Here is an 11,298-nt window from a genome sequence, read left to right as displayed (position 1 = left end):
TGCTCACTAGAACATCAAAACGGTTAAATAATAGTGCAATTCGAGTTAAAAGACATAGTGCTATTGAAAAAAAGTTAAACCATACTATGATGATCATTTCATTTAGTTTAATAATTTCTTATCTCCCCACAATTAGTACGCACTATTTTATGGCCGATGCTGTTTCTAAAATGGATAATGATGCCATTTTTATAGCAACAAAGTTATCACTGTGGAGTTTAATGGTATGTAAATTAAATTCAGCTTTAAACGCTATTATATACATGACCAGATGTAGGGCTATTTCTAAAATATACACGTCATATCTTAGATATTTAATTGTTAAACTTTGGCATAAAAACGACTTCAGACTTTAATGCTCTTAAAAATTTAGTAAAAAAAAAATTTAATTAGAAGCATTGTAACATCATTATTTGAATGTGTAAATGTGTACACATTATTTATCAATGTGTACATCTATCTATTTGTTTTATCAATGTGTACATCTATCTATTTGTTTTATCAATGTGTACATCTATCTATTTGTTTTATCAATGTGTACATCTATCTATTTGTTTTATCAATGCGTACATCTATCTATTTATTTTATCAATGTGTACGTTTATCTATTTATTTTATCAGTGGTACATCTTTTTAAAAGTTTGAAGTTGTAAATATAGAATCTACTACAATGTTTAAACCATGGGTTGCCATACTCAATATTTTATGAATATAGTAGGCCACCTAGGAAAGGCATTTTTTCTTTCCATTCCATTAGCGACATCCGCTGTGTGGCCGAACAATAAATTTTCAACATGTAATAGAGTGCCTAGTCACCGGCCAGCCTCTTTTTTAACTGTCATTAATAGTTCACTAAGTATCTGATAAGAAGAACTACAATGGATCGCTCAAAATGCCTATATATGTTCACTAGGTTCGCAATAGAATGTTTGCTAGGTATACAAAATTATCCCAATTAAAAAATGAAAGCTGCTATGATCATTATAATTAGTGGTTTATGCAGAATAATGAAGATAATCTAGATGTAGCATCATGATGATGATGATCATGATGATCATGATCATAATGATGCGTGCCAAACAGTTATACATGTTTTTATAGCATAACGTAAAATTTTGAAGCATTTTTATATTTTGGTCATATTTGAGGTCTTTACATATATTAAACAGTTTACATATTTTATTCCATACCCTTCAAATAATTTTATTTAAATTTTCTTCATATATTTGAAATACAAAAATATATCAATAGTTTAGGCAAGTACGAGTTGATTTTTTAACTATATTCGTTTGTATCCGTATTTCATTTTAACGATACTCAAATAGTATATTACCCGCATAGGGTGTAGAATTTAAATACAGTATTATATTTTAATACACATTAGGGTGCGGTGAATTTTAATTTTTTTTAGAAGTCATTTTGTCTGGTGTTTAAAAGTTTTCTATTTATACCTATTAAATACTCTGGAAAAATGATAATGCTTTATCATTTTTCAAGAATTATTTTTGAGGTGCCCCAAGATCTTTGAAAATTTAACGGTCCCTAATATTATAAAAAAAAACGTTTTTTTAAAAGTATATTGTGTTGGGTCTCAAATGGAGTGAAATAATATAGAAATTTCAAAAATAATTATTGTAAATATATGAAATGATGACCGATGAAATGATATATATATCAATTCACCGGTAAGAGTTTTCCTTATTTTTATTGTATTAAATAGTGTTCATCATTATATTATTATTCAATATGTATTCATTACATATTAAAAAAGATATAGCTTTAAAGAAATGACGTAGTGATTGATTTATCAATTCTTTTTTAGAACTTTCATTATATTAGAAACAAGTTAACACAGTTAAATTGTTCATTTACACATAGTCATATAAACTACGCAGTAACTATATGGGGAAGCACCCGTAGAACAAAGGCTAAAATCTCTTTACTTTCATCCGAAACACGCAGCTTCCGCTATAAGTTTTAAAAATCATATTTCTCTCACAATAAGACTTTTTAAAGAAATGTTTTAAATGTATATCAATTAAATGTCGTTATTATTTTATGCTTCATGTTTAAATGCAGCGTAAATTTGTCACCAAACGTATTACAAAATTTTTTATTGCTTGAAACCTAGGAACAATCTTTCTATTAATAATAACCTTAGTGCTCTTTTTTGCCATAAAAACAAAGAACAGTTATTTGTTTTTAACCAAGGTCCTTATCATTGGAACAAAGGAGTCTTACCAAATTTTAATTTTTCTACCAAACCAAATTTCGCTTCATTCAAGCAGAATCTTAAAAAAATCTTTATTTGTATGTTGTTTCGTTTAACAATTTATCTTTATTTATTTTAATTCTTTACATAAAAGTGTATTATTGTTTTACGACAGGCATTGTATTTTTATCAAAAATTTACTTTATATTGTAAGGGGCTTCATGATAAGATCCTCTTGATCTTGTGTTTACACTCGAATCTTGTCTAAGTGTCGAATAAGGAAAGCAAAAATCTCTTTGAATGCCAACACTATAATGTTATTTCTTATATATAATAAGAAAAAAGAGAGAGAGAGAGAGAGAGAGAATAAGTAAATAAAAAAATACTTTTTCCCAATTGCATATAGAAGCTATTCTTTTATGTGCGTTCGCTTAGTACCTCACAGTTTAAAAATTCTACAAGTAATACTCAACGAAATACCCTAAAAAGGCTATTTTAAAACACAGAAGAGGTTTTTTAAAATAGCTTTTTAGGGTAGATATCTTTTGAAACCGTCCGTGAGACTTTTTTCACTTTTAGTTTTTCCAATTGTTTTTTTTAATTTTGCTTATGGTAGGTTTTTTTTCCACTAAATGAGGATCAAAGCCTACAAAAAAAATCTTTAAATAGTAATTGGTCTTTAGACCAAAGTATTTTTGTTGAAAACTAATAAAAAATCCCCCAAATTGAGTAATTTGTTATAGATAAAAAAAACAGCTACAAAATTTCTAAAATTTTACTTGTTTATAACAAATGTTGTATAATTCATCACCCATGACAAGCAAAAAAGCATCAGAAATGACTAGCAAAAACATTATCAAACAGTTCTGGAGTTATTCTTAAACCTTCTTAATGTTATAACCAATAATGCAATTATGTAGAATGTTTTTGATGTGTAACATTTCTTTGTAGCTTTCCCAGTGAGTTTTGAATTTTTAATGTAAAGCTCCTGTTGTTTCCCAGTGAAAAAGCGCACATGGGATACGCGTGGATTTTTTCCACATGTAACCCATGTGGGGATTATTATTTTGTCCCATGTGGGTTTCATATGGTAAATCCCACATGGATTCCATATGGTAAATCCCATATGGGATACGCGTGGGTTTTTACCATATGTAACCCATATGGGGATTATTATTTTGTCCCATGTGGGTTTCATATGGTAAATCCCACATGGGTTTTATGTGGTAAATCCTACATGGGATATAGGTGGAAAATACGACATGTTATAGATCTTAAATGCCACATATTTTAATCCAAATGGTATAAAAGTAGCCAATACTAGACAAATGAAAGTCCGAATGCTTCTATGATAATTTTTAAAATTCTTTTAATTTAAAAATCACTTAAATAGTATTTTAAAATTTTTCATCGAAGCTTTCAGAGAGACTTAACTGGTATTTGCTACTTTATCTGTTTATTTGGTATTCAAAATGTGTAGCATTTTTGATCTTTTACATGTGATGTTTTTCACCTATAACCTATGTGGGATTTACCTTAAACTATTATGACGAAATTTTATAAAAGTAAAAAACGTGTTGCAAAATGAATTTATTTTTAAAAAAATGCTATAATTCAATACATCCAAAATGAATATTAAAAATATTATTTTTTCTTTTGCGATTTACACGCCGTTTTTTGTCGATTGAATTAATTAAATCGCTTCGGCTTGCATAACACCAAGGTTTTTAGTATCTTCTAACTTTCTTCAAACATTTTCTTAAAAAATATAAATACAAATATATATAAATATATATATATATATATATATATATATATATAATATATATATATATATATATATATATATATATATATATATATATATATATATATATATATATATATATATATATATATATATATATAGAGAGAGAAAGAGAGAGAGAGAGAGAGAGAGAGAGAGAGAGAGAGAGAGAGAGAGAGAGAGAGAGAGAGAGAGAGAGAGAGGGAGAGAGAGAGAGAGAGAGAGAGAGAGAGAGAGAGAGAGAGAGAGAGAGAGAGAGAGAGAGAGAGAGAGAGAGAGAGAGAGAGAGAGAGAGAGAGAGAGAGAGAGAGAGAGAGAGAGAGAGAGAGAGAGAGAGGAGAGAGAGGAGAGAGAGAGAGAGGAGAGAGAGAGAGAGAGAGAGAGAGAGAGGAGAGAGAGAGAGAGAGAGAGAGAGAGAGAGAGAGAGAGAGAGAGAGAGAGAGAGAGAGAGAGAGAGAGAGAGAGAGAGAGAGAGAGAGAGAGAGAGAGAGAGAGAGAGAGAGAGAGAGAGAGAGAGAGAGAGAGAGAGAGAGAGAGAGAGAGAGAGAGAGAGAGCAATTTTAATAAGGAACCTTATTAGTCGAGCAATTTTAATTATTAGCCAGGTTGAAGTCATTAATGACTACAATATTTCACAAATAATTATTTCCTAATTTATTACTTACAATGACTAACGTATTATGGGTAATTGAACACATATTATGCGCAATGAGCTTGAACCCATGAGGAAAATCCTGAAAAAAAGTGATCAATTAGGATAAGTAGGTAAACAAAAAAACAAAAACAAAAATGTAAAAACCTACTTTTTCAATGATGTAGACGTTGGGTGCAATAGCCAACTATTATGGCAGTCTATGTTTTCTAATAATAATCGCTAGTAGAGACGGAAATATAAAAAGAAAACCAAAAAGTTGTTAAAAGATAATCATATTTTTCGTATTTCAAATTTCATTAAGAATATTTATGTAATATTAAATAGTATCAATAACAAGCAGAACCATAACAAAGTATATATCTATATATTAAAAAGATAACTGTATTTTTAATTTTTTTTGCTAAAAATGGTAACAATAAAAATCACCAACAATAAAAAACACCAACAAAAGTTGATTCAAGCAAAAAAAAAGTTTTATCAATATATCTCAACAGGGTAAATATTTACAAATCCAAACATATTGAAAGACATATAGGCTAATGAAAAAATAAAAAACATAACAAGTAAATAGCATAATTAATTACAAAACTAATTTTCACATAAATTATGATAGCTTTAGTATTTTGGGAGTGGTAATTAGTGAGTAATTCTTTAGCAGAATATTAGAATATACTCTGCATTGTTTTTTGTGATTTTAAATTAATATTTAGCAGCAATGAACTAAAACTGAGTAACACAAAATGTTCTGTATAAAGGGTCAGTAGCACCTTGAAAAAAAAAAAGCAAAATATTGCCCAATAGAAAAGAGCATCAGAAGGAATTTCAAGTCCGCCTCTGTTTAGGCTATACAGATAACTTCCATATTTATAATAATAATTGATAGAATCATCATAAATTTTTATTTCGCTTTTTTGCACATAGCCAGCTATGTAAACTATAGCCACTAATGTAGATTTATTAACTGAGCTTTCAAGATCATGTATATTATCCAGAAGTTCTTTTTCATCAGTAGAAATATCTCTAAAACATATGTCACAAGTATGACCATCGATACCATCAACAGGAATGTCAAGTTGTAATATCAATTTAGTAAGTTGAATATTAATTTTTTCAATTACAGATTTAGCGTTTATAAAGTAAGTACCTCCAGATCCCTGTCAAAGCTTAGAAAAAGCTTTTTCAAGTGGATCTGTTGAAAACCAACCTAATAAGACATAGTTTGCTCCATTACTCAACAAAGTTTCTACAAGATCAATAAAGCCATAACATGAATGCGCTATTGCATTGCTAGCATCTAGCGTAAGCTGTTTTACAAGCTTACCTGTAGGTTTCATAAAATTTGTTTAGCAATATCTCATAGCAGTTGTAACTGTTGATCACCAACTGAGTGGATTTCTTCGCATAATTCATTTCTAAACCGATATTCACATAATCATACAATAAATATATACCTGATGTTGTTAACCATGGTTTACTATCAACCGTTTTAAACATTACAAAAAATCTTTGATTTACACGGTTACCATAAGTAATTATTACCAGTGTCTTACTATTTTCAATATTATTTATTGTATAGACAATTTGTTGACATTGAGCAAACTGAAATTCAGAGGAAAGATTTGCAACAGGTTGAGCTCTACATATAAATTCTGGACCTCCAAAAAGACATTTAATCATAAATGATAAAATTGTTTTAGCTAACTTTTCAGGGTAGTTTACTGCTTGACCAAACAAAGCACCTCTTTGGTTAAGTAATGAAGCTTTGACATAGACCTCATCAATTAGTAGTATGGAAATTCTTTTTAATGGATTTAAATTCATAAAAATACTATTTATGAAACTTAGGTCCTCCATTGAGCTTATTTTTGAAGTCAATCGTGTTAAAGTCCTTATACTTGGCAACTTGTAGTCAATACACAAACAATCATATAAACTTCATTGTAGTTGTAATTGATATTGTAGTTGAAGTTGAGATAGTTCGACTTGCAAAGAGATACACAGCATTTCAAAGGCATTTTTAAGGCATTTAAAAAAACTAATCGTTAGTTTGACAATGTTATTACCTTACAATGTTAACGCCTTGAAACTTACAACGTTATCGTCTTGATGTTGCGCTATCTAATTTATAAACCAATCAAATTTTAAAGATTTATTAAAAAAGCGCGAACACAAACTTTCGTCTAATGTTAAAAGATGAAAATGTAAACACAGTATTAGGAATTGGCCTTCAGTTTAACAAATTTGTTGCGCGATGTCAAGGCCTGTTATTATAGAAGGCCGTGGTCACACATAATATAATATTCTGAAACTAATAAACAAACATCTAAATTTCTATAAGTAAATTTATTCTTTGATCATTGCCTTCATATCCTATCTTATTTTCATATCATAATCTATTATGGTATTATTTATATAACATATCACAACAATATTATTAAATTTGTAATGTTCAAATATCATATAACATTCTCTATAATCTTCATATGATATTTGAATATAGTTCTTGAGTATATTATCTGCAAACAATTGACTTATGAAAGTTCAAATGTTGTCAAAAACCAAGACTGCATGCATGGGACACTGCAGTGTCCCACAAAGAAATGCTGGTTTGAAAGACAAATTTTCTTTATTAAAAAAAAATTAAAATAGGGGGGAGGGAGGTTTCCGTAATTTTTTTTAGGCTCCAAAACTTTTAACTTTATATATAACAAGGTTCATAAAACTTAAGGGACTTACGAAGTAAATTGAGGAACAAAAACAGGATATTTACAGAAACTTTTCAATTTTTAATCTGGAGTACCTCAGTGTGATTGGGAATAAAGTTGCTGGGTCCAGTATTCAAAGTAATATGATCTAAAGTAATATATAAATTAAATAAAATGCTTTAAAATGCATGCAGTTATACATATAACTCCTGATAGTTAACAATATGTATAACTAGTTATACATAAAATTTATTATAAAAACTTATTTTTTAAGGTTATGCTTGAACAAATTAGTACCAATTAATTCAAATTCAAGATTTAGTTCAAGTTCAAGTTCTTATTTGTTCATTGTTTTTTCACTATTTTATATTTATTTGTTCAAATTTGTTAACTAGTATTAAGGCTATGGGATCATCCATAAATGATGCCAGTAGATAGAGGGGCAGTGTGAGTTTAACAATAATTAACAATGGGGAGGGAATGTTGAGATCAAAATAATGTCAATTAAAAAATTGAATTAAAAAAAAAAGTAAATTATTTTATTTAAAAAAAAGTAAAACAATTTATGCTAGCTATGAGCAGGTTTTAGAGGTATTTACACCAACAATGTGGTCTAAAAACTTCTTGCTTTTGTTGCTTAAAACTGTAGAGGATCATAGGAAAAACAATTTAAATTCAGAAATTAGCTTGCTTATCTGAAAGAACAATTTGTTTTTCTTTTTTTACTTTTAGTACTGTTGAGAATAAATGTATAATTGAACCAGAAAAAAATTGATGGTATATGCATTTTTTATATTATATTAACAATTCAGATAAACCATCATAATATGATAACAAAAACTGACATCATTTTCAATGGGAGATGGCAAAAAATTGATTGAGTTTGATAAAGAGTGAAGATGTTCAATAAACCAGGTCATCATCTGACATCATTATGCATAGATGATCCTATGATTTAGGTAAAATAAGTAATCAATTTGCCATATTTCTCTTTAGAAAGTGTAAGAAAAAAGCATTGTTATGCTGAGAACCTACCTATTGAGCAAGCTTTGACCACCTATTTTATAAATTTGAGAGACAGAAGTGGAAGTGTGAATCGCAAAAGAACTAATAACAATGCTCTAAATTGATTTTAACTTTGTAGACTAACATTAATATAGTATTTAGAAATAATAAATGAAGTTTACATGATTTTTATAATTTGTATTTATTTCCATTAATTATCAGTTGTCAGTCTCTATTTTATAAAATGAATTAAAAAACTATTTATTTATAGTATAACAATAATACATAAATACTAGTATCCTAATGCTATTATCTTCACAATGTTAATTATATTCGTATTAAAGTGAAATTTTGTATCAATTTTATTGTTTTAATGTTGTATGTATATATATATATATATATATATATATATATATATATATATATATATATATATATATATATATATATATATATATATATATATATATATATATATATTTATATATATATATATATATATATATATATATATATATATATATATATTATTTTTACTTTATTTAAAACACCATTTGATATACAACAAACCCCTACAAAGCTTACAATAATTCAGTTATGATACAATCTGACTTATTGAAACGTAATAAATTTAACATCAATAGAAAAGTAAAGCTGTCATCATTTAAAATGTAAAGAGTGTTGCCAAAATATGTTGAAAATAAAATTAACAAATAAAATCACTTTTAACAATGATAAACATTCTTACTGTAGTTAGAAATAGTACTAATTAACAAATTTGAACAAATAAATATAAAATTAACAAAAACAATGAATAAATAAGAACTTTAACTTGAACTTTAACTAAATCTTAAATTTGAATTAATTGGTACTAATTTGTTCAAGCATAACCTTAAAAAATAAGTTTCTATAACAAATTATATGTATAACTAGTTATACATATAGTTAACTATCAGGAGTTATATGTATAACTATATCAGGAATTATATGTATAACTATATCAGGAGTTATATGTATAACTATATCAGGAGTTATATGTATAACTATATGCATTTTAAAGTATACTATTTTATTTAAACATTACTTAGGTTATATTACTTTAAAAACTGGACCCAGAGGCTTTATTCCCAATAACACTGTGGTACTCCAGATTAAAAATTGAAAAGTTTCTGTTAATATCCTGTTTTTGTTTCTCAATGTAGTTTGTAAGTCCCTTAAGTCATAAGGACCTTATTATATCTAAAGTTAAAAGTTTTGGAGCATAAAAAAAGTTACAGAAACTATCTCCCCCACCACCACCACCCTTTTTTTTCTTTTTTAACAAAGAAAATTGGGAATTCTTTGACTTTCAAACCTGTATTTCTTTGTGGGACACTGTAGTATCCCATACATGCATGCTTGGTTTTTGACAACATTTGAACTTTCATCAGTTAATTGTTTGCAGATAATATACTCAAGATCTATATTCAAATAACTATTATATTATCTTAATAATACGTCTATTTGCACAAATCTTAATCTTATTTCTATAAAGAAAGATAAACATTAATCGTGGTACTTACATACTTGCTTGCTAAAATATTTTCACACAATATAAACGTAACGCAATGCAATGTCGATTTAAAAATTTTTATTTAGTTTTTTTTTAAAAGTTTTTATTTTTAGTTTCCAGCTTTCAAATTAATTCCCATGCAAATCCCACATGAAACCCACGTGGGATTTCCCATGTGTGTAAATACCATATGGTTCCCACATGTAACCCATGTGGGATTACCCACATGGGTTTAAGGTGACAAATTTCCATACGGATACCACATGGGAAAATCCGTCCCACGTAAATCCCATCAATCCCACACGGAACCCATGTGGGACGCGGTTTTATTTTTCACTGGGGAGAGAGAGAAAGAGAGAGAGAGAGAGAGAGAGAGAGAGAGAAAGAGAGAGAGCAATTTTAATAAGGAACCTTATAAGTCGAGCAATTTTAATTATTAGCCAGGTTGAAGTCATTAATGACTACAATAATTCACAAATAATTATTTCCTAATTTATTACTTACAATGACTAACGTATTATGGGTGATTGAACACATATTATGCGTAATGACCTTGAACCCATGAGGAGAATCCTAAAAAAAAGTGATCAATTAGGATAAGTAGTTAAACAAAAAAACAAAAACAAAAATGTGAAAACCTACTTTTTCAATGATGTAGACGTTGGGTGCAATAGCCACTGGATGCAAAAGTATCTTTACTTTTTCGTCACACATACACGGCCTTCTATAATAACAGGCTTTGACATCGCGCAAAATGCTGTAAAAACTGAAGGCCGAATAAACTTTTACTTATTGATATATTTTTATATTAGGTAGGGTGTAATAATAATCTCTAGTAAAGACGGAAATATAAAAAGAAAACCAAAAAATTGTTAAAAGATAACCATATTTTTCGTATTTCAAATTTCATTAAGAATATTTATGTAATATTAAATAGTATCAATAACAAGCAGAACCATAACAAAGTATATATCTATATATTAGAAAGATAACTGTATTTTTAATTTTTTTTGCTAAAAATGGTAACAATAAAAATCACCAACAATAAAAAACACCAACAAAAGTTGATTCAAGCAAAAAAAAAGCTTTATCAATATATCTCAACAGGGTAAATATTTACAAATCCAAACATATTGAGAGACATATAGGCTAATGAGAAAATAAAAAACATTACAAGTAAATAGCATAATAAATTACAAAACTAATTTTCACATAAATTATGATAGCTTTAGTATTTTGGGAGTGGTAATTAGTGAGTAATTCTTTAGCAGAATATTAAAATATACTCTGCATTATTTTTTTGTGATTTTAAATTTATATTTAGCAGCAATGAACTGAAACTGAGTAACACAAAGTGTTCTGCATAAAGGGTCAGTAGCACCT

The 11,298-nt window shown here is 28.0% G+C and overlaps 1 long non-coding RNA gene across 2 annotated transcripts; it reads right to left on the bottom strand.

The window, feature by feature from the left end:
- Positions 1-3,787: 3,787 nt before the first annotated feature.
- On the bottom strand, positions 3,788-10,687 carry LOC136080554 (uncharacterized). 2 transcript variants are annotated; one of them, XR_010638526.1, is made up of 4 exons: positions 10,420-10,499; positions 4,802-4,872; positions 4,664-4,732; positions 3,788-3,970 (listed from the first exon to the last, which is right to left on the bottom strand). It is a non-coding gene; the product is annotated as an uncharacterized LOC136080554 (long non-coding RNA). The 2 variants fall into 2 exon arrangements; XR_010638527.1 differs by lacking the exon at positions 3,788-3,970 and adding an exon at positions 10,558-10,687 and having other exon boundaries at positions 4,645-4,732; positions 10,420-10,488.
- Positions 10,688-11,298: the final 611 nt, after the last annotated feature.

The sequence above is a fragment of the Hydra vulgaris genome, chromosome 05 (genome assembly GCF_038396675.1).
Source record: "Hydra vulgaris chromosome 05, alternate assembly HydraT2T_AEP".
Lineage (NCBI taxonomy): Eukaryota > Metazoa > Cnidaria > Hydrozoa > Anthoathecata > Hydridae > Hydra > Hydra vulgaris.
This window is presented reverse-complemented; position numbering and strand designations above follow the sequence as displayed.